This window comes from Podarcis erhardii (assembly GCF_964252035.2).
Source record: "Podarcis erhardii genome assembly, chromosome: 3".
In the NCBI taxonomy this organism is placed as follows: domain Eukaryota; kingdom Metazoa; phylum Chordata; class Lepidosauria; order Squamata; family Lacertidae; genus Podarcis; species Podarcis erhardii.
The window spans coordinates 101,876,533-101,901,208 of record NC_138507.1 but is presented as its reverse complement, the minus strand read 5'-3'; the positions used below and the strand labels follow the sequence as shown (position 1 = coordinate 101,901,208).

At 44.5% G+C, this 24,676-nt stretch overlaps 2 long non-coding RNA genes across 3 annotated transcripts in view; one reads left to right on the top strand and one right to left on the bottom strand.

The window, feature by feature from the left end:
- LOC309338101 overlaps positions 1–19,002 on the bottom strand; it is a 29,730-nt gene extending 10,728 nt beyond the window's left edge. The window contains exons 1-2 of one of the 2 annotated variants that reach the window (XR_014154705.1): positions 18,923–19,002; positions 3,914–4,009 (exon numbers count right to left, since the gene is read on the bottom strand). This is a non-coding gene — a long non-coding RNA (uncharacterized lncRNA). Of the gene's footprint in view, positions 1–3,913; positions 4,010–4,209; positions 4,577–18,922 lie in introns of those variants that run through there. The other variant, XR_014154706.1, reaches the window with a different exon arrangement.
- Positions 1–24,676, top strand: part of LOC309338159 — a 599,378-nt gene that overhangs the window by 260,864 nt on the left and 313,838 nt on the right. The gene's annotated exons all lie outside the window — the stretch shown is intronic.

The following is a 24,676-nucleotide window of genomic DNA, read 5'->3' as shown; positions in this document are numbered from 1 at the left end:
TCCTGAGCGGGGTTCTAGCCCCAGGAACTCTGGATCCAACCAAAAGCATTTTTATGGGATTGAGAAAGGCAGGCAGGTGGGTGCCAGAGAGATGAGCTGGCTCATCAAGAGTCTCAGTGTACTGGATATCGGATGTGAAAGCACCAAACTTTGGGCTGGCTGCCAGTCTTCAGTGCTGGGTCTTCATCTATACTCAACCTGTATGTTTCTAAATAAACACCAATATTTAAAAATGCCAATAAACTTTCACTGGCTATCTTCTAAAGGAAATTGAGCCTGGGTAAGATCACCGAAACCTCTCACTTCTTGGGGAGAGGGTAACACTGTAATTAAAAGCTTGGCTCCCAAATGATTCCCGAAGTTAAACGCTGATGGCCCAAACTAAAATTTGCCATGCTATTACTTTTAAGAGAAATAAGTGTTATGTGAACATACCAAACATACTTCCACTTACCCAGCAAATTACTATTTTCCCTCGCTTGAGGTTCCTGACCACTTGCGATTGTAAATGTGACATTTATTATTGTAATTGCATCAATATATCATGGGATGATTTCTGCACTCTGCATGCGCCGAGAGTGTTTTCATTGATTTTGCCCCCATCAATTGTTTGGATGAAACAGGGGGATTTGTTTTGATTTTAAATTGCTTGATTGTTTGCACAGCTCGGCTTAATTAGCGTCTGTATAGCCATCGCAGAGTACCGCATGTGGTGTTCTAGCATGATTAAATGAATATTAAACTGCCTTACAGGAATGTGAGGAGGCTACAGGGCATAAGGATGGAATTCAAAAAGGATTCTCTGAAAGGCTGAGTTGTGCAGCTTGCTATGATACTATGCCAAAGGAAAAACACGAGAAAGGAAAGAGCAGTTCCTGGTAATGTAGTGCTTTGAAATCAGCTGCTGAGCGCTCTTCAAATACCTGGGGTTGTTGCTGTTTACAAAAGGCATTCCTAATAAAGACACCTACCTGCTAAACTTATAGATATTGTCTGATAGTTTAAGGCAATGATTGCTGGCACCTCCCTAGTGCATGTTTGGTTTGTGAAATGACAAATTTATTGAGTGAATTGAAAACTGTTGAAAACGTTTTTCTCCCTTGAAAAGTACAGACCCTCCCAAGTGTCCCTGTTTTCCAGGGACGTCCTTGATTTAGAGATGCCGTCCCATTTTCTGATTTGGTCTCAGAATGTCACAGGATGTCCCTATTTTCATTGGAGAAATGTTGGAGGGTATCCAACCCCCAAGCCGTCTGAAGGCAATCCTGTATAGGGAAGGTTTTTTTTAAAAAAAAAATGTTTAATGTTTTATTATGTTTTTATGTACGTTGGAAGCTGCTCAGAGGGGCTGAGGCAACCCAGTGAGATGTGTGGGATATAAATAATACAGTGGTGCCCCGCAAGACGAATGCCTCGCAAGACGAAAAACCCGCTAGACGAAAGGGTTTTCCGTTTTGGAGGTGCTTCGCAAAACGAATTTCCTATGGGCTTGCTTCGCAAGACAAAAATGTATTGCGAGTTCCTGCGGGGTTTTTTCCTCCCCCCCCCCTTTTTCTAAGCCGCTAAGCCACTTATCCGCTTTTCCACTAAGCTGATAAGCCACTAAAAGCCGCTAAAAGCCGCTAAACCGCTAATAGCACTAATCCGCTAAGCCGTCAATGGTCTTGCTTCGCAAGACGAAAAAACCGCTAGACGAAGAGACTCGCGGAACGGATTCTTTTCGTCTTGCAAGGCACCACTGTAAAATTATCATTATGGAATGGGACGTCCCTGTTTTCATCGCAGAAATGTTGGAGGGTATGAAAGTACATAGAGCTGAAGGAGGAGGTTGGAAGAGTGGCACTCTTCCTACTTCCTGTTACAGATAGGTAGCCGTGTTGGTCTGCCATAGTCAAAACAAAACAAATTCCTTCCAGTAGCACCTTAAAGACCAACTAAGTCAGTTCTTGGTATGAGCTTTCGTGTGCATGCACACTTCTTCAGATACACAGGGCATAAGGATGGAATTCAAAAAGGATTCTCTGAAAGGCTGAGTTGTGCAGCTTGCTATGATACTATGCCAAAGGAAAAACACGAGAAAGGAAAGAGCAGTTCCTGGTAATGTAGTGCTTTGAAATCAGCTGCTGAGCGCTCTTCAAATACCTGGGGTTGTTGCTGTTTACAAAAGGCATTCCTAATAAAGACACCTACCTGCTAAACTTATAGATATTGTATCTGAAGAATCTGAAGTATCTGTGTATCTGAAGAAGTGTGCATGCACACAAAAGCTCATACCAAGAACTGACTTAGTTGGTCTTTAAGGTGCTACTGGAAGGAATTTGTTTTGTTTTTCCTACTTCCTGTTTTCAGCTCTGTGTACTTTTCAAGGCACAGATTAATTATGCTGGACTCAACTTTTGCCCCATTCCCTGAGGAAGTCTGTGTGTGTGTGTGTGTGTGTGTGTGTGTGTGTGTGTGCTTTCTTTCCCTCTCCCTCCCAGGAGGCAGCTGATCCAGGGAAGTGGGGAAAGAAATGGCCAGAGGGGCTGGGGCCCATGCCACTCACTCAAAAATCCAAATGTTCCTAAAGGCTGAAAAAGGTTGGAGACCTCTGGCTCATGTGATTGGATAGCATCTGTCGTCACAAATAGTTGGAGAACCGTTCTATTCTGCCCATGTCTTAGTTAACTGAAAGGTTGATACCCCCTTCAACAAAAACTAAACCGATTAGTGATGCCTTAGCTGAGCCTTCCCCAACCTGAAGTTATTTTTACCGATCATAATTCAATAATTATTTATTGTAATTGTTAAGAGTAAATTTCTGTTTAATTATTATTTGCTGATGTTTTGAGAGTCAAATTTATTGCGTACTAATGTATTCCAATAGATTATTGGATATCAGATATCAGTTGGTCCGTTTTAAAGTTATGTTTTATAAGGTGTGGTTCTTTGTTGTGCGTTTTGTTGCTATAAACTGACTTGTGTATAGTAATATAGAAAAGTGGTATCACTGGCGGAGGAAGAGGCATGCAGGGGGAGTGCACCTTCCTGGCGCAGTGCCATTGCAGCTGCCCCCCCCCCCGCTGGGCGCCACACCATGCTCCTATGGGTGGTGCGCCATGCCCTGGGATGTGCGCCATGCCCCTATGGGTGGTGCGCCAGCCCCGCCCCCTCCTACTCTCCGCCCCCTGGTGCCGGAGCATGAAGCTCTGCCACTGAGCGGTATACAAATTAAAAGTGAAAAGAAATGAAATATTTTCCCATATGTACTGTATCTGCAGTAGCATTGTGAGCACCCCAAGTTAGGTGGGTGACTCACTTGGCCTGTTCACCTGTGGTACCTTTTTTGGGTTACATCCTTCCCAGAGAGACTTACCTAGCCCCTCCTCTTACGTCCTTTCAGCATCAAGAGAAGAAGGTGTTGTTTTTTGTTTTAAACCCCAGGCCAGTCTCCCCCAAATTGGTGCTTTCCTGATGTTTTGGGCCCTAATTCCCATCAGCCCCAGACAGCATGGCCAATTGTAAGGGATGATGGAAGCCGAAGTTCAAATCACCTAGAGACCACAAAGGTAGGGCAGGTTGTCTTATTTTATACCTCATAAAAGTAAGAGCTGTCAAGGTAGAGTGGAAAAAAAGGGAGAGGAGAATAAAAGGAACAAGGGAGCTATATGTTTTACATTTATATCCTGTCCTATCAGACCTCAAATGAACCTTCAGAGCTGCTCGCATAAAATTTAATTCAGACGCAATCGAAAATGGTCTTAAAGCATCGTTAAAATCCAAGCCGTAAAAGCAAAAACCCAGAAAGAGCACCAAACTCTCAAACATACCGCATCAGCAAAACTACAGCTGTTTTTGGCTGACTCTCTCAGAAGTTTAGAATCGGTGGACGCAGAGAGAAGGTGGGACTCAAAGAAGTTAACAGGAAACTTACATCCGTGATCTGCTGTTGTCTCAACAGTGAATGGCAGCTCCCCTTAATGAAGGATGACTGCTTGAGAGATGCTCCCCCAGGCAAGAATCAGAGGATCTGTGTGCACAATTCATTAAAAATAATATTAAAAATCCATGAAATGTGGCAGGGCAGCAAGTTGTATAAACAGCAACACAATTGGGAATACACAAGGGACCACTTGGGGAATATGATCGTAACTGATACCGAGACCTTGAAAGGCCGTTGTAAGTATTTGCATGTAAAGACTTTCACCTGTTGCCTTAAATCATTCATACCAAAGGCATGTCCGCTGTCGACTTCGACCTCGGGCGCAGGGCAGAAGGACATCAAAGGGTGTTAAGGGATCAGGTGGCAGGTAGGTAGCATGCTCATGTTCCTGAATGAAAGGAGCGTGTCAGTAAGTTGCAAAAACAGGTGGAGGGGAGACTTTAGCACCTGGGTACATGAGTGATGTCAGAAGAAGAAAAGGAAAAGAGAATTTCTCATTCTTTGTATATTGATGTGAATACCGATGAAACTGCTTGCTGCTGAGGTTGCATTTGAAGAATACACAACATGGTCCAGCCAAGACTGAACTCAGGAAAGCCCCGCTGATTTCACTAGGGTTAAGCATGTGAACATTACAAGTCGGTTTTCTTCAGTCTTAACCTCAGGCTAGCACCTCTTTCTGTCTAGGAAAGCCTGCATTTTCTTCATTTATTCATGTAAAAGTTAGGCTGGTTTTGAAGGGCACCAGCAAGACTTAGGCTGGATCTAAACACATAAAAAACAAACAAACGTGTTTCAGGAAAACACATTGTAAACATGTTGCCGTAAGACAGAACTCTACAGCTCCATCTGGTGTCACAGTGTTATAACACATTTAAAACACTTAAAAAATAACAAGAAGGTAGCTGAGTCCTAACATTAATATTTTATTAGAAAGTTTCTTCCAGTGCCCTCCTCTGATGTTGATGCTCTCTCCTTTGGGCTTACCTGGCACAGGTGGTAGCAAAAACATTTCAAAGGGGACTGAGACCTGCCAATTTATTCCCTACAATGCCTTGAAGTGCCAAGCACAGTGCCACCCACTGCATTGTGGGAAATCCAACTGGAGGCTCACAGCTATGGCCAATTACTCTCTAGTCCCTCAGCTTGGAGGGCCCAGGACAGGTCTTGGCGCTCACGAGCCTTTCTGTGGTCCTGGGAGTTGTGCTATTAGGCTAGGTGATGGCAGTTTTCATTGGACCAGTTTCCAAGACTGAGATACAATCCTATAACCACCGTACATGAGAAGAAGCACCATTGGGCCATGGCTCAGTGGTACAGCACCTGTTTGCATGCAGAAAGCCCTGGGTTCAATCCAGGTGGGGTTGGAAAAGATTCCCTGCCTGTAACCTGGGGAGCTGCTGCCAATCTGTGTAGGCAAAGCTGAACTGGATCGTCCAATGGTCCGACTCCGTACAAGGCATGTTCCTATATTCCTATGTTCACTGAGCAGAATGCACAGAATGTAGGAATCGCAGCTAAAGAATCCCCAAGTTGATGAGTTTTATTTAAAGGCAATGGGTTAGTCTGTATTGGTGTATATAACTAGATCAAGCAGTTGCATGCACCGAGTTTTTGGGTTGTAGTTCTCTTTTGCATGGTTGTGGTTGTATAAATCAGATCACAACATTTCAGTATCTGCCTTTCAGTTTGACTCCTTGGTATTCAGAATCCCATTCAGTAAGAACATTTCCTGTAACTCGGAATGAGGGAGAAGGCCAGGCTACAACTCCCATGAATGCATTAAATTATCATTTCCCCTAAACATAAGTAGCTGCAGAGTCTCGATTAGCCAAGAAAAACATCTTTTTTCTTGCTCGAATACACACACAGAGATACTGTTCATTGGCAAAAAGTATGTTTTACAACACAATCCTGCACACGTCTACTAAGAAGTAAGACATACTGAGTTCAATGTGGCTTACTCCAAAGTAAGTGGATATAGGAATGGAGCCTATATGGTTTATTTGATTAGTGTTCCTGTAGCAGCCTGGAAAGCTATATTATTACATAATATTATCTGTTATAAATCTGGAAGTCACTCTGTGGCTTGCAAAGATATCTGTCTGCACCAATTCTTTTTAAAAACAAATATATGTGTGTTTAATAATTCCTATCTCTTATGCCAATTACTGACCACTTTGGCCCCTTTTCTTTTCCCGCATGGCATATATGATCAAGAATCTTTCCAGTGTTTTCTGGAACCAGACCTAAAATCAGCATTTCAAATGCCACAAAAGAAAAGAGAAAGTCTATGTTTTTACTCTTCTTCAAGTCAAGGAAACCATGAAGCACAAGATCATAAATAGAGCCTTGCTGGGTTTTCCAGCATCCTATTCTTACAGTGGCCAACTGGATGCTTATAGGAACCAGAGAAGGAGGACCTGAGTGTCACAGGGCTCTCCCAATTTGTGATTCTCTTTCAGGTCACTGTGAGAACAGGTTATAGGTTGCTGGACTAGATGCTAGGGAGTTCAAAATCTGGGTACAGCAACAGAGAAGGTTTGAATGGGGGGGGGAATTGGAAGGAAACCTGGAGGCAATTTGGAAAGGAAGACCATTTCTAAGGGATTGAGGGAGGTGAACATTTGAGTAGGCTGCAACTGTGAATCTTCTTTTCTTTTTTAAAAAAGTATCTTTTGGGGTGTCACCAGCTGGGGGAGTGGCTGTCCAACACAGCTGGAGAGCTCTTTCTTGCCCCAACTCTCCCTGCATCCAGAGACTTTTTTTTGGGGGGGGGGAGAATGGTGGCCACTAGACAGCAACTGCCAAAAAGATTCCCACCTAAAAGATCTGAAAAAATAATGCTGTTCAAACCTCTTACACGAAGTGCCCCATCTTTTTGTGCTGAAAAGTCTCCCCCAAATTCACTGCTTGCAAATTGTTGGCATCTGTCTGTCTCGAGAGACAATGGGGTATGCCTTGGGGAGGAGTCAAACTGCTGCACTGAAGTGACCTCCTCCAGACACAAGCCTGGGCAGTGTGTTCTGGGATTCCCAAACGACAAGACCTCCTTCTTGGCCACACTGATGTGGTCCAAAGAAAGCAGAGCAGGACATTTGGCACAAGCTTGGCTGCAGGAGTTGCTAGAAGGAGGTGTACAAGGCGCCATCCAGCCGTCTTAGGGACTACAGATTTGTGTAGGGTTTACTCTTTAGCCTTTTCTGCTCCTGAAGATATCCAGCAAGGCAGTGAAGGTTTAGGAGTTTTCCTTCTTCTAGATGTGCTACCTTCCCATGTTGACAAGCCCCAACTGCCCCTCACTTCCCTCTACAGCATGTGCCCTCTTGACCATTGGACCCACTTGTTGGTTGATAACGCCTTTCCACCCCAATGCAGCGTCGCCCGGGATTCATCACTCCGGTGTCCCGTCACGCTGATGTGACTCAGAGCCAGTGTGGTGTAGTGGTTAAGAGTGTTAGACTTGTAATCTGGTGAACCGGGTTTGCGTCTCCGCTCCTCCACATGCAACTGCTAGTCACACTTCTCTGAAATCTCTCAGTCCCACTCACCTCACAGAGTGTTTGTTATGGGGGAGGAGGGGAAAGGAGAATTTTAGCTGCTTTGAGACTCCTTCAGGTAGTGAGAAAGCGGGATATCAAATCCAAACTCTTTTTCTTCATATCCAAGGACATGAGCACACGACTAGCAGAGTCCAAATGGAAGCTGTACCTTGAGGTGTAACATCTAAGCCTAAATTATTGTGCACAAAATCGAATGTAACAGAACAAAGAAAACATGGCTTCTCTCTCTGTCTTTCTTCCTTGGAGAGAGAACTGCAAAAGCAATAGCTATACAGAATGGAAGAGTGTACAGTGTTACCTCGGGTTAAGAACTTATGGTAATTCGTTCTGGAGGTCCGTTCTTAACCTGAAACTGTTCTTAACCTGAGGTACCTTAGCTAATGGGGCCTCCCACTGCCGCCACACGATTTCTGTTCTCATCCTGAAACAAAGTTCTTAACCTGACGTACTATTTCTGGGTTAGCAGAGTCTGTAACCTGAAGCGTCTGTAACCCGAGGTACCACTGTATCTCAATTTCCGCTCACAAGACTCCAACAATCAGTGCTGGAATGTAAACACAGACATGCGACATGTAACAATCCCACACATCTGCAGCACGAGAGGAATGGAATTCCCAACACCATTATGGATCTCGTCTGCTCAATCCACCAGAGTCTGTCTTTGCATGCAGGGGAAGCCCCTTAGTCCCTAACCTCACCTGGTTTAGTTGACCAGTCAAAGCTGTAGCTGCTGTTGCCTGCTGACAACTTCTAGGAGCCACAGGTGAGAGCCAAGTGCAGGGTGGGGACCAAAGGTGGACAAACTACCCCAGATGGAGCACAACATGTCCCCCTCCAAAGGCACTACTCCTCCCCCAACACCCCATGCACCCCACTATTTCAAGTGGGGCCATGAATTTGGAAGTTGAGATTGAAACCAAACACAATTACCCCAGGACACCTCCACCCCCTAAATCAGCCTTCTCCAAATCACCTCCAGGTGTTTTAGACTGCTGGCTGGGCTGATGGGAGTTGTAGTCCAAAATGTAACAGGTTGCAGAAATTAGCCATAAATCTTACATCCCTTGGTTTCATTCTTTAATATATTTAAAAACCTCATTCAATTCTATGCAAAGACCGCATCATTAAAAAACAAAAAACCATATTCATGAAAAAAAAAGCTATGATAGCAATACAGGTAGCATTGCTATCTACCATGCCATACCCTGGGGGAATTTTCTCTACTAATGTTTGCAATTCCTTTTTAGAATTAATATTAGCTTTACTTGCTTCCCTATCATGGTGCTGATATGAGTAGGGTACGGGCGGGGGTCCTTTTTGTATGTCTCTGTTTACTTTAAAGTCTTATTTCTAAACCTGAAGAATGGGAGCAAAAAGTCTGAACAAAGAATGCATTGTAGCGATAACTAGCAATTTTGCTGTTAAGTAGAAAAATTCATGAATAAAACAATCTGGTGCTACCTTCTTTCTTTCTTTTTTCTTTTTTTTATCTTTTGCCACCGAGTCCCGTTGCCAAAATGCTGGAGGTGTGATATAATCCCCTGTAATTACATGTTTTGTGATTGAGCATTCCTTGGCTGTTTAAATGGATTAAAAATTGATTTAGGAGGCTGGGGAGGGGAGTTGCATTTCAGACAGGCTGGTGAAATAATTAGCAATTAATACTGTGCTGCCGTTTAGCAAGCCATTGTTCAGCTACACTTTGCCATTGGCACACGGACCCTGACGACTTGTTGAATAGTTTCACAGTGTCTTATCTCATTGTGTGGAATTTGTGTTGCTTTGTGGGCAGGCGGGCATTTCAAAAAGGGGAAGCCCAATTTAGCGGGCTAAAATGGAAATAACACCAAGGCTCTCTTCTCCTGTTACCTTTGCAGAGAGGGACCAAGGGTGCCAGCTGAACTGGGGAGGAAATAGGCTGGCCTGCCCCTGTGCCTTTCATTTTCATTTATTTAGAGTCCTCCGGGCAACCTGTTTATTGAACTTTCACCCTTGCAGAAAGCTGGCAGGGAGGTTAGACTATTATGTGGTCTGTTGGAGGTTATATGGCAGTAAACATTCATCTCTGTTTGCTTGTGGGCTGTTCATGCATCTTCTTGCTAATCATTCATTCATCCCATGCTTTTCAGTGTATTGCCTCATCATTGTTATAACTGCAATAAGCCTGTATTTTTTATATTTTTTAAAAAACCACAATCGGCTTTGTTGTACCAGGGTGAAAGTGCGCTTGAATAAACTTTAATTGCAGAACCCTCCATTTCCATTATGCACTGGAATCCCTCACACAAAATAGTGAGCATCTTTATCTGTTTACACACTTGCACGATACTCTCTGCAACATCATACTCTCAGGGCTAACAATAGAAGCAATTAAGACCATTGCAAAATAAATTCTATCCCACCTTCTTAGAAACAGCAGCAACCTGAATGCACAATGGCTTACAGATTTAAACATCACACAATGTATAAAAGGGTGCAGAACCAAAACAACAAACAAAAATTGAAGAAATAACAATTGCAGGGCATCAATATTAAAATAACAAGCCAAGAAAAGAAAAATCTGATAGAGAAAAACAATTCATTGAAACAGCAGCAGTTCATAAAGCAGCGATCCTCACAGCAGCAGTGACATGATTAAAACAACAAACGCTAAAAAAACAAAATAGATATGTATTACAAGAGTGGAAAACCCCCACCAGGATTCAATTGATGGCAGCTTGGTGCTATCCAGATGTTTTGGACCACAACTCCCATTCTTTAGGGTTGCCCTGAAAAAGAGAAGATATTGAGAAAAATCCGAGACTTGTTGGGCTTTTTTTCTTCTTCCTAAAATCCAGGACAAAGTGCCGCCTTTCAGAAAATCTCCCCAGATGTCATTTCCCCCTTTGAGATCCCAGTAATGCCATACATCCTTCCTTACCATTGGGGTTGATGGGAGTTGGGGTCCAAAACATCTGGAAAGAACCAGTTTGGGGAAGACTGGTCTGAGATAATGAAAAGCACTCCAAGGGCCATATCAAAGTAACAAAGATGGGATCAAGTATTAATATTTCTTGGTTGGAAGTTCCACAAATGTGGGGAGTAATGTAGGAAGCTACCTTATACTAAGTCAACTGTAGAGTTGGAAGGAGTCACAAGGGACATCTAGTCACACCCCTGCAATGCAGAAATCTCAACTAAAGCATCCATGACAGATGGCCCTGTAACCTCTGCTTAAAAACCTATTTGGAAGGAGAGTCCACAACTTCCTAAGGGAGACCGTTCCACTGAGAACAGCTCTTACCATCAGAAAGTTCTTCCTGATGTTTAGTCGGAATCTCCTTTCTCCTGTCACATTTCCTCTAAGTCTCCTCTACTGTCTACACTGACTGGCAGCCAATCTCCATGATTTCAGGAAGATCTCTTTGAAGCTGGGACCTCTTGCTCCTAAGGCAGATGCTTGATCACTAAATTATGGTTCTTCCCTGAGGTGATAGAAGACGCCCTGCCCCTGGAGCAGAAAGATTAAATTGGGTAATGCTCCTGGCATTACCAGGTGGACCAAACTATTTCTACTCCTGATAATACAATGGACTGTGATTATATTATGGAAATTTTGAGTAAGCTGCTTTGAAAACTGCTCTCGGGCTATCAACCTGGATATATGTAACTTATAAATATTTTGCATATATTTGCATGAATTCATCAAATTATTTGCACATATTTGCATATATTTGCATGAAGTTTATCCGGCCATGTTAAACTCACTCAGTTGATGATGATTTTTTTATTTGTACCCTGCCCATCCAGTCTGGGCAGCTTCAAGAAATATATAAGCATAATTAAACATCAGGCATTAAAAACTTTCATATACACTCGAGAGATAGGTACTCTCGAGGTTGAACTAAAGATAAACCAGGTCAAACATGATATTCAGATGGTGGTGGGCGGGAAGCACTGTTGGAATGCAGCCAAGGAATCGGGGGCAATTGGCAGGCCCCCAGCTGACCCCAGCCCACCGGCTGGTGTGCCAGGTGATCTCCAGTCCTTGGATCAGCATGAAACTGCGACCCTAGCTTCAGACGCCTTCAGAAGCTAGAGCACACAACTCAGCAGAGTAAATAACGCTGCGCAACAGAAGTGGCGGGTAGAGGCTGTGTTGAGCATATTTACAAGCAGTTTATTCAGCATACATCAGGACAAGAGGAAAACATGTCTTCTCTCCTTCGTGTCCAAGCAAGCAGCATAAGCAAAAGCTATACACAAACGGAAGTTCCCAGCAAGCTGTGCTGGAGTGTAAACAGACATGTGACACACAACAATCATGCCTGTCCCTTAAGGTGGAATGGAATATCCCAACAGGCACTGCTACTTTTGAATGAGAGCCAAACTCAGCTCCATGATGGCTGGTCAAGCTGGAGGAGCCAATCATTCGTGTTGCTGCCTCCCCAATGGCAGCAACAGCAGAGGAAAAGGATGTTGCTGCATTGGGTGGGTGAGTTGAGGAATGGATGCCCCCTGGCAGCATCATACCACCTGAAAGCTGAAGCTGGCCTTGGCATCAAGTCCGTTGCTCACTGTTTAAATAAGATCACAGACAGGACTACTCCCCCCCCCCTCTGTCAATATAGCCTCCTGGTACTTCAAAATTTAAGGCCTAAATTGATAATGTTTTGCTAGCATCACAGCCAGGGCATTATTAAAGTGGTGGCTTTCTCAGACCACAGTAGATTTGAAACAGGAGCTTAGCTTTCACAGCAGTGAACCTCGATTGTGCAGAACAATGATCACTGTACCATGGAGAAGACCTGTAATGCTCTCCCACTTAAAAGAAACAAAACAAAATCCGATCCTCGGGTAACCTTAGAAGCTATTTGCTCTAGCGGGTCAGAAAAACGCTCAAGTAGCTGAGATTAAAAGAGCTCCACAGCCAGTTCAAGGAGGGTTTCGGTTCCAATATGACATCCAAAATCATCTTTAAATCTCTCTCTCTCTCTCTCTCTCTCTCTCTCTCTCTCTCTCTCTGACATACATATCCCTCCCTCTTTCTTTGTACCTGTGTTTTTGCAAGCCTGTCTTCACGAATCAGTTGCCTTAGGGAATGTGCAAAAATCTGCACTGATTGTATATGTTAATTTAATACGCGTTTTAATTATTTATTCTCTTAGGTTTATATCCTGCTTTTAAAAAAATAATAATTACGGACTAAGGGTGGTGTACAAGTGGTCCAAAGATGGTGACCAGATCCGGGCCTGCTTAGCTTCAGCATGCCTTCTATTAGTACCTTGGACACCAGGCCTGGAATCTGCACTTGGCCTACTGGGGCATTTGCCAGGGCCTATACACCCAGGGGAGCTCAGCAGATTTGATGGCTTGCCTGGCTTCCCCCACCCCGGAACTCACAGCCACTCATGCCCCCCAAATGCTAGCAGAAAGGGAGAGATGGTTGTTTGTGCTGGGGCCCCCACTGCAGGCAGCATAAATGCCTTGCTGACTGTGACGTACATATGAGAGTGCTGGAGGAGAAATAATTAAACAGGTTACCCAATCAGGACCCAGGGGGGTGGAGCCAGAGGGACTATAAAACCAGCTCTGGGAAGGGCAAAAGGAGGAGTTCGTTGGGAGTTGGGTGGTTGGTTGGAGTGGGAGTGAATTGGGATAGAGTCTGTGGGGAGGTTGAGTTAGTGTGGCGAAATAAGCTGACTCAGGAACAGTTAGGAGCTAGGAAGACAAGTAAATAACTGAGAGGTGGTTTAGTGAGTGAGAGCAGGTAGCGGAAGTTACAGGTCTGGATAGGCACCCCATGATTGTAATTGACGGATACCGTTTATGAAACCACGTGCTTGTTAAACTGCAATAAATAAACAGAAGTTTATGTTCCAATTTAACCCTGACTGGACTCAGTATTGTACCAGGTAGGGCCTAGGTGGCGGCAGCGAGAAATAAAGTGGTGGCACAGGGATCAATAGACGGTGAAACGTCCGGGGACCCTGTGTGATCGCCACAGTGAGCACATCTATTTGAGGGGGTGATGACACAATCACGCCCATGATTAAATGTTCTTTATTTATGGGAGTAATGTTTCACTGTGGCCATGTGTACAACCAAGATTGCTTTTGGGGTGCACCTGAAGACATGCTAATGTAGAGATGGGACAAGTAGGAATGGGTCGAAGGGGGTGAAAGATGCAGCAGGTATGGTGCTCTTACCAAAGACATGGATCAGGTCCCAGACTGATCCAGCCTTTGAAGCCAGGGTGGAATCAACCATGTTGATGTCAGGGACTGGGCAGAGGAGGAACAGTGGAGACCGCCTCCCCACCCTGACCCTTCCAGGGAGGAGGAAGAGAAGGACAGTACAGTCATACCCCATGTTACGTTTGCTTCAGGTTGAGCGTTTTCAGGTTGTGTCCCACGGCGACCCGGAAGTACTGGAAACGGTTACTTCTGGGTTTCACCACTTGCACATGTGCAGACTAGCAAAATGACATCACGCGCATGCGCAGAAGCGGCAAATCGTGACCCGCACACGCGCAGATGCGGGTTGCATTCTGCTCATGTTGTGAGTGGGCCTCTGGAACGGATCCCATTCGCAACCAGAGGTACCACTGTATAGATTTAACAACAGGGGGGTGAGGGAGGTAGCAGCTCAAAGGCAGATGAGGGGGAAAGTTGGGAAATCATGGGAGAGCCAGAGCAACACCCAGCTGACATGTTGTCATTAGAAAGCATTCCAGACCCTCCATGTCCCAGAACCCGGCAAGCCTTAAAAGTAAGAGAGCAAAGAGTTCCTTAGGCTTTGATTTTCAGTTCTAGCAGAGGGTATTTGAAGCACCGCTGAATACAGCTTCTTCCATAAAACTATTCCTCATCCTTAGTATGGTTTGTTGGAACCAGAAACATCACAGTTTCTGCCCACTTGTGTTTCCCAGCACAATAACCACCAACAGGTTCATCCTCTACAACTTTGTTAAAATGCCTTTTAAAACCATCCAAGCTGGTGGCCCATCCACCCTACATCTTCCATGAAATGACACTGGGTGCCTTAGCTCTGAAATCAAAACATGCATGAATCTGAATAGCCCCCATTCACTGAAGAGGGTGAGTGATGTGGGGAATCCAATTAATTTATTTAGAGTTCTTCAGCTCCTGATATATGACCACGACCCTTGCTGACACTAATGAGAGTTTCATGTCCCTGCCAAGAAAAGAGAAGATCTTTGGGGAGTATTTAAGAGTTTACTAATGTTGTGTTTGGGGGAGGGAAGAAGGGATTGGAATTACCTGAACTGCTAGTACCATCATAAATATCGCCCAGCTAAGTAACTGTCATGGAGCTTCTAAAATTATATTCACATAAAGTGAACACTGAATCTAATTCCAAAAATGAACATTCCTGACAATGTTCTCCATAACTAAAAGGTGAACTTCGACTCACATCATCCTTGGCCTTTGGTCATGCTGGATGGCTCTGCCTGCTTAGTATTGTACTAACTGTGAATAAATGTATTGCACAAGAGAACTATACTGAAAACAGGAAAAATACAGTCATCTATAATAGAAAGAGCAAGAAAGACATGAAAGGCCCCTTGGAAGTATCAGCTACTAAATGGCACTACCCCCTATTCTCCAAATCTGAATATGGTGGCTCCCTTCTCATGTCAAATGGACAAAAACAAAATAAAAATGGTGCGCAATGAATGAAAAATGTGGAAATATGGGAAGCATACTAAAATGAGCTACAATGGATATTTTTGAGAATTGAAGAGAATAAAAAATGAAAAGGGGCACAGGTTATGACTGTAACCTTCTTAGCAGTTACTTGGGATGTTGTTTAATTCCGTTCAAAGGGATGTACTCCCAAGTCGATATGCATAGGATCTGGCTGTAAACATCGGCTCAGTTGGGAAAGGCTGGGCACACACACAACCAACCCTCCCATTGAAATCTCTGGCCTTGATCCAGCTGTAGTTGTACATATGTAGCTATTGCATATGTAATAATAATAATAATAATAATAATAATAATAATAATAATAATAATTTATTGTTTATACCCCACCCATCTGGCTGGGTTTCCCTAGCCACTCTGGGTGGCTTCCAATAAAGTATTAAAATACAGTGGTCCATCAAACATTAAAAGCTTCCCTAAAGAGGGCTGCCTTCAGATATCTTCTAAAAGTCTGTTAGTTGTTGTTCTCTTTGACATCTGGTGGGAGGGCGTTCCACAGGGCGGGTGCCACTACCGAGAAGGCCCTCTGCCTGGTTCCCTGTAACTTGGCTTTTCACAGTGAGGGAACCACGAGAAGGCCCTCAGCACTGGACCTCAGTGTCTGGGCAGAACGATGGGGGTGGAGACGCTCCTTCAGGTATACTGGACCGAGGCCGTTTAGGGCTTTAAAAGTCAGCCCCAACACTTTGAATTGTGCTTGGAAACGTACTGGGAGCCAATGTAGGTCTTTCAGGACTGGTGTTATGTGGTCTCGGCAGCCGCTCCCAGTCACCAGTCTAGCTGCCGCATTCTGAATTAGTTGTAGTTTCTGGGTCACCTTCAAAGGTAGCCCCACGTAGAGTGCATTGCAGTAGTCCAAGTGGGAGATAACTAGAGCATGCACCACTCTGGCGAGACAGTCCGTGGGCAGATAGGGTCTCAGCCTGCGTACCAGGTGGAGCTGGTAGACAGCTGCCCTGGACACAGAATTGACCTGCGCCTCCATGGACAGCTGTGAGTCCAAAATGACTCCCAGGCTGTGCAACTGGTCCTTCAGGGGCACAGTTACCCCATTCAGGGCCATGGAGTCTTCCACACCTGCCCGCCTCCTGTCCCCCAAAAACAGTACTTCTGTCTTGTCAGGATTCAGCCTCAATCTGTTAGCTGCCATACATCCTCCAACTGCCACCAGACACTCACACAGGACCTTCACTGCCTTTACTGGTTCTGATTTGAAAGAGAGGTAGAGCTGGGTATCATCCGCATACTGATGAAAACCCAACCCAGCAACGAAGTGGCCCCAGGCAGAGTCGCTCGGCATTGTTTGCTGGAAGACTCTTCCAGGCAGCTCAGCAGAGCTGGGGTGAGCATCATAGTGCAGAAAAGGATGTGCCTCTGTGTTAAATGCTGGTGCACAGATCGTGGCAAAAGACTCTTAGAAGAAGTTAACTTTAGTGAAATCTTTCTTGAGATCTTCTGACTTTCCTTTACCCAGTCACCTATGAAATTTGCATGCATGTGAAGTCCAATTCATGAACGGCATATGTTTCAGCCCACAATTAACATTGCTGCAGTGACCACTGAAGGCAAAACATTTGCAGTCTTTTTTCTTTTTTGGCATTTAAATTGATCTAGCCTCAACTCTGCACTTTATAGGGTTTATTTTTTTCTTTTTGGCTGTTGAAGACACACACACACACACACACACACACGGTTTCATATTGCCTACTTCCTGTATTTCAAAAGTGTATGGAACAGGGGATTCACCAGCATTTATTTACTTTATAGTGGTTCCCAGGATGTTCCCTGAAAACAACTCCCTCTTCTTCACTTTTCTTACACATGTCAAAAGTCAGATTTGGAACAAATTATGTAGAATTACCAGTGGCAGAATTGCAGGGCGTAATTATCTGTTTTGTTGCAATAAGACAATAATAATTATGTTGCCTTTTTAAAAAAAGAATTCAACAGGGATAACTGGATTTCTTTCAGTTTGGATGTAACCATAATAACTATTTAAGCTACTAGTTTAAAAGTACGGTTTGCCTTCGTTTTCCTTTCTAGTGGAGCAAAGTATACTTTGAAAGAAGCTGGCCCCTCCCGAATCACCTTTTGTGGCCTACAAACAAGCACAGGGTTCTGTCAACTGCATACAATGTCTGTAGGCAAAAGCTGGCATAAATCCTTGAGAAATTTGTTGAAAGTGCTGAAAAATTATCCTTTCTTTTTTTGCTGACAATTCTCCAATTATAAGAAAAGTTATCAAAGGGGAGAGAAAACATCACTGAAATACTTGTGTGCAGAGTTTTTGTTGCACTTACCTTACTTTTGAGGTCATCAAGAAAGGGTATTTCATCTTTCATTCTACAAATCATCTCACCATTGTCTGGTCTGTGCAGCCTTCCCAGGTGCCCACACTTCAATCAAAGTCCAGGAGAGGGTATCTCTCCAGAGATATGCACTCTGACCGCCTGCATTTCCTGCAAACACAATGGCGTCCCCAGCTTGTCCTTCCTGTAAGTTTGGGAAGGGGGGTCCTGCCTACCATGTTTTCGGCAGTTGTTTGTTTTAAAGTGTTTTTACTTCTAAAGAAATAAGCAAAAAATGTGAAAAGGACTTCTCTTTTCAAAAAGGAAAAAAGAAAAATATCTGTGACTGCACTCATCTCAGGCACTTGGAAGCCAGCCTTTGTGGCTTCTTGTGTTTCAGTTAAACTAACAGAAAGGTGTCATGAAACAACTTTCTCCCAGGGGCTTTTTCAGACCAGGAAGTGCAGACACCTGGGGAGGCTGTCCCACAGACATCAAAGTGCAATTTCAGAAATTTCAAAGTGCCCCAAGAAAAAGGCAGAAACTTTGAGGCCTCTTTCGCAGAGGAATAACTTTTGAGTAATCAGGGCAGAGTGCTTGGCACAGGTCTAGCTGAAAATAAACCTACCCCACAAAAGCATTGAAATATTTTAGCCGATGCGCTTTCATTACAGCCCTGAAAAGAAGTGCAGAGTGCAGCTTTCCCTCCCACAATTGCTCATCAGAATATCGGAAGCCCCCTTATACTGAATCAGAACATTGGTCCATCCAGCTCAGTATTGTTGACACGGTCTGATGGCTGGTCTCCTCAGCTGGGGGGCAGGGGATGTTCCCAGCTCTGCCTAGAGAAGCAAAGAACATAAAAAGAGTCAAAAGACCCATCTGCTTCAGAATCCTAAAGTGGCCAACCAGATGCTTATGGCAAGCCTGCAAACAGAAAGCAAAACATGGCGGTGGATGAACTTGGGTACTTCTGCATTCAAAGCAGGTGTTCTACCATTGAGCTACAGTCTTTTCCCAAGGCTACTGGTAGTCCAGATCCATTTGATCTCAGCAAATATTTATCCCTAATCAAAGGATCCTTTTCCCATACAACAGGGAAGCCAACAGCCAGCTCCTCTCTTACGCTCCCAAATACAGTGGACGCTCGGGTTGCGAACATGATCCGTGCGGGATGCATGTTCGCAACCTGCAGTGGTGCTTCTGCGCACACATGGGTTGTGATTTGGTGCTTCTGCGCATACATGACTTCCGAAACCCAGAAGTAACTTGTTCCGGTACTTCCAGGTTTCGGAGCATCTGTAACCTGAAAAAACGCAACCTGAAGCATCTGGAAGCTGAGGTATGACTGTAACAACTTTTCAGTGTGAGCTTGGGCAACGTTGGTGACTGGATGCCCCAAGCTGGGTTGCAGAAGAGACCTGGTGGATCCTTTCCTACCTTGATGAGGCCTAGCGGGTGCTAATGATGGTGGAAGTAGGGGCAACAGCAGCAGATTTCAGTGGTGTTCCAACCAGTTCTGGTAGTTTGGCGTTGCTGTTTGAATCTCCCAGAGAGTTCCAGAGTGAAAGGTCGGATCATGGCAGAATATAATGCCTGCTCCCACACCCAGCTGTTTTTGTGTGTTTGTTTTTAAGATGGGTGGATACCAGAGGTAGACCCTGCCAGAGTGCTTGGACTCTGGAAACTGCCCAAGGATGACCCATCGTTGGCATCTATTTAGAGGGAAGAGGAAGTGACCCTTGTAGAGCAGGCAGGGTATCGTATGGGATTTTAATGGATAGCCACTTATGACAAGCCAAAGAGGTGCAACTGTCGAGTTATTGGCTTAGCACTAAATAAGGCCTCTCATACACTACATCAGATGTTTATCTTGTTCCAGCACCAAACTAAACAGTGGACCTGGGTGTGTGTATCAGTCATCCTCTGCCCTAAAAAACAAAACCCAAAAACAACCAGCAGTATTTTAATGAGGACATATTTATTTGAACAATATGGCAACTATGGCTGCATAACGTCACTCAGTCTAGGCAGACCTTCTGGTGGAGATGTCAACAGTATATAGCCTCTTGCCCTTTACACACGTCAAACTATCTGGAGTTGCTTTTCATTCGTTTTGGTCTTCAGGCTGAGCCAATCGGACCTTCATCCCACCTGCTCATTTTCTCATCATATCAGACATGCTGCAGCATCTGCTCCCATGTTATTTGTTCCTGACAGTTGAGGCAGGCTGCTCCAATCATTATTAGAGCTCCCTGGCCAAGAAATTGTCAGCAAGCAGTGTAGCCATATGGAATTACACACTGTTTCTTAAACATTGTGACAACGTTTGATGAGCAGCACGTATTGCATGCGTTGTATTGTCTACAATTAATTTCATTCTCTTCCTGAGGAGTCATCCTTAATTTCGAGTGGCACAAACTGAAGCGAGTTTGCTCCTCAGGATTCCCTTTTTAGGAATCTGGTATTGAGCATTCACCGGATGTTCTCAGAATGTTGGGTATCAGTTTTTGACATTGATTTCAGAATTTTGACAGTATTTGAGGGAACACACACAATGTGTTTGGTTCTGACAGTAGTCGTAAGGCAACAGGCAGATGTGTTAAGTATTAAGATTTCTTGTTCGACCCTGTCAAAAATCAAAACAATCCACATCTTTAAATTTTCTTTTACCAAAGATATAGTTTTAAACAAATTAAAAGACAGAATTTTGTTTAAAAGGACAGAATCTTTTTGCTACTCACTCTTAACTATAGGAGCACTTCCACGCTCCTAGAATTTCAAATTCTGCTTGAGATGCACTGAGGGATATCAGCAGCTTAATTTATCCCTCTCAGAAAGATATTAAAGGCACGGGAGCCCTGCTAAAATGGTGGCTATAAACCAGAGTTAGAACAACAGATACATGGCATACAGTGGTACCTTGGGTTAAGTGCTTAATTCGTTCCGGAGGTGTGTTCTTAACCTGAAACTGTTCTTAACCTGAAGCACCACTTTAGCTAATGGGGCCTCCTGTTGCTGCCGCACCACTGGAGCATTTCTGTTCTCATCCTGAAAGCAAAGTTCTTAACCCGAGGTACTATTTCTGGGTTAGCGGAGTCTGTAACCTGAAGCGTCTGTAACCTGAAGCATATGTAACCCGAGGTACCACTGTATATGTGACTGTGTTGTGAGCACATTTAAGATGTAGCCTTTCAAGGACAGAGGAACAGTGAGACATTCAACAGCTGCAACATTTCTGATCGTGAAGTGATTGGGAAAGCAACACTGTGAGATTTCGTACCAAGAGAAGAAGCAATCCTCTTTTTTTACATAAAATTTGCATATGGCAATTTATATGTATAGATGCACATTTAGAAGGAATTACTAAAATTTATATAGAGATGCAATACGTCTCACCATATTGGCGAAGACTGTGACCAGGTACCCTGTGTTGCTCAGTCTCTTGTCCAGGCTCTAACTGCTGAAGGGCAACTGAAGTTTCTCCCTTCTCTTGCTAAAGGTAAAGGTAAAGGGACCCCTGACCATTAGGTCCAGTCGTGACCGACTCTGGGGTTGCGGCGCTCATCTCGCTTTAATGGCCGAGGGAGCCGGCATACAGCTTCCGGGTCATGTGGCCAGCATGACTAAGCCGCTTCTGGCAAACCAGAGCAGCGCACGGAAACACCATTTACTTTCCCGCCGGAGCGGTACCTATTTATCTACTTGCACTTTGACATGCTTTCGAACTGCTAGGTTGGCAGGAGCTGGGACAGAGCAACGGGAGCTCACCCCGTCGCGGGGATTCGAACCGCCGACCTTCTGATCGGCAAGTCCTAGGTTCTGTGGTTTAACTCACAGCGCCACCCACGTCCCCTTCTCATGGTACTTTATCATTAAAGTAGCCTTTGTCTGTTAGGCAAAATTGTATACCAACATGTATATTAGGTGAAATTTGCACCATAAAGCTGACACTTTTCCACAAGAACTTTTTTTTTTTAAAAAAAAGCCCTGCTCAAACAGATGTGGAAATGTGAAGAACTGAACTTATGATTGGAAAAATGAGAAACTCAGAGAAACTGGATTTGCTCATCACTAGTGGCAGTCCAATATCATGCATATGTAGGCCTACCAGAGCAAGAACATAAGAAGAGCCTTGCTAGGTCAGGCTTTAGGCCCACCTAGTCCAGCTTCCTTCTCTCACAGTGGCCAAACAAATGCCTATGGGATGCCCATAAGCAGTGCTCTCCAGTTTCTACATTGATAAGGATTACCACCCATATCCTTAATAGAGGATTGTTATTCCAAATGGGGACACCTGAAAATTCTGCAGTACTTCATCCCCCTCTGATAGACAATAGCAAAACCTCTTGAAGCTTCTCATGTTAAAGGCCCAAATCTTTTGTGAATGCTCAGTACATCTCTTCTGTTTACTCGCCTTCTTCACCTTTGTAAAGATGTGACCTGACACCATGTAACTCATTGTAATTCGAGAGGTTCACAGTTTAACAGGTAAATGCACCTGTCGGTGTTAAACACCTGTGTCAGGAAGACCCTGAGTGCTTTCTGTTGATTCCTGAATAGACCTGTGGATAAACCTATCTCCTCCATCTACAGTTGGGTGAAAACAATAGCTTCAGCGAGGCAAAGTGCTATACTAAGAGATTTAAATGTGTTTTTGTTACATGATTTTTTCAAGGTAATGCCTTTCTTTTAGCTGTAGCCCCCAGCCCTCCCCACTCTCATTTCCCCCTGAATGAAAACATTCTGGCAGAAACCGGACATTCCTGCTATAAGGATTTTTCTCACCTTTTTCTGTTAACCCTACCAATATAACTGTAGCTTAGGGGTGCAAGTTGTGTATTCTCTTGAGGCTGCATGCTAGTGGTAGGCGGAGCCAAAGGCAATGATGTGTAGAGCCAGAGAAAAAAGTCTGACAATCCTGTTTCAATTTTCATCATGACTACCCAGAGTCGGCTTGGTGCAATTGTTAGGAGTGTGGGACTAGGACCTGGGAGACCCGGGTTCAAATCCCCACTCAACCATGAAGCTCACTGCCCATTTCTCCTCTGAAACTATATTGTAGGATTGTGGTGAGGATAAGATGATATGGCATGAACCATTTATGCCTCTTTGATCTCATTAGAGGGGGGAAACCAACCCCACCCTCCCACTATATATAAGGGTCTGGTGACTTCTGTTTCAGTGTATCTGAAGAAGTGTGCATGCACACGAAAGCTTATACCCAGAACAAACATATTTGGTCTCTAAGGTGCTACTGGACAATTTTTTATTATTCATTAGAGGAAAGGTAGGCTAGAACTGTAGTCAGTGCTTTTTTTGTAAAAAAAAAAATTTTGGGCTACTCTCATTTTCCTACTCATATTGAAATACTGCATCTTAATGAGGCCAAACTTAGATTCACAAAATGTTTAGGGGTATGTGTACCCCTGCGTCCCCCCAGAAAAAAGCGCTGACGGTAGTGGTGATGATGTAAAAGCAGCTCTTTGAGTTTGACTGGGTTACTTTGATAGGTTACAGAGGTCCTTTTTTTTTTTTTTTTAGTACATGCTAAAACACACACAGAGAGATCATATAGAGCTTTGGCTGAATGACTGAATCTGGAGGGTGTCAGAACCGTGAAGGAACCTCATAACGACTGAGCAGTAGTCCTGGTTCATAAACTCACCTGGTTTGGGGATCCACCTTGCATGGCAGAGGAGTGGTAGATGGCTTGATTCCACCACACATCTTAAACCTTTTCAGACATTCAAAGGAAGGCATGGAGAGGGCAAAGGAGCATGCTATGCTCATTATGAATACAGTGGTACCTCGGGTTAAGTACTTAATTCGTTCCGGAGGTCTGTACTTAACCTGAAACTGTTCTTAACCTGAAGCACTACCTTAGCTAATGGGGCCTCCTGCTGCTGCCACACCGCCGGAGCACGATTTCTGTTTTCATCCTGAAGCAAAGTTCTTAACCTGAAGCACTATTTCTGGGTTAGTGAGTCTGTAACCTGAAGCATATGTAACCTGAAGCGTATGTAACCCGAGGTACCACTGTAATCATTTTGAAAGCCTGAAGAGGGTCACTGCCTGTACACTAGAGAAGGACGAGAGCTCACTCCAAATGCAGAGTTCTACATGGTGGTGGTGGGGTCTCTCTTCCAATGAATGAATGTAGGTTGCTGTGAAGCCTATCAGCAGTCCCACCTGTACCTGTTCATTTGATGTGTGTATGGGGAAGCTAAATGGAAGTGAAAATGGGCAAGTGCAGCTGAGGTGGAGAGCCTCAGGTCCTGGACTACATGCAGCCTTCCATGCCTTTCTATCTGGCCCCCTGGACTCTCCCCAGGCCATCCCTCTCTCTCCCCAGGCCATACCCCTAACTGGCCCTTTTGTCATACCTGGAGTGTTTTCATCTAACTGGTCCATGTCTTTGGACTCTGATCATGCCTCTTGCTTCCTTGGTTGGAGGATAGGGAGGAGTGTATGCCAACTTCTCAAAAACATTGCAGGGGCCCAACATGACATCCTGACGTCACACATGCACTGTCACATGGAGCCAGGGGCGGAGCTGATTGTGGTGGCAGCAGAGCCCCAGCAGCCAGTGACCCCCATCCTCCCACTCTGTCTGCCACACAAGCAAAAGATGGGGGAAGCCACCCACAGCCAGTGGTGGTGGCAGCAGCAGCAGAAGGAGCTGCCAACCACTGAGCTGCACTGAACCCGGCTCCACGTTTGCCCTCTGAAAAATGCGGGAATTCCTGCTCCATGATTGCAGTCATCGGATTGTTTTGCCTCCACAGAGTGGGAAGTGATGGAGACAGGGTGTTTGTGTTACTGTGTTCCGTGAAGTGGGACGATTGTCCTTTGTTCTTTCTCTTTGCTGTCTGATGCTAGAGAGAGAGGGAGCCATGTTGCAGTGCTCAGTGTGTGTTTATGTGTAAATAAAGTAGATTAGCCAAAATGCTGAGTTGCTGAGGTCTGTCACGCAAGCTGCGAAGACTCTGTGGATCCCTAAGTGTGCTGATGTCTGTTGGCATTGGTCTCTGTGATGTTCAGGCTGAAGTAAGCTTTTGAAGCTCTCGAACGATCGTCCAGGAGGGAGGAAACATGTCAGTCGGGCATGTGTCTCTACCAGGGTCCTAATCGAGTGTAGAACGAGCTCCTGACACCTCAGCCACCTAAAAAAACCATTCGGGGCTCAAAGTG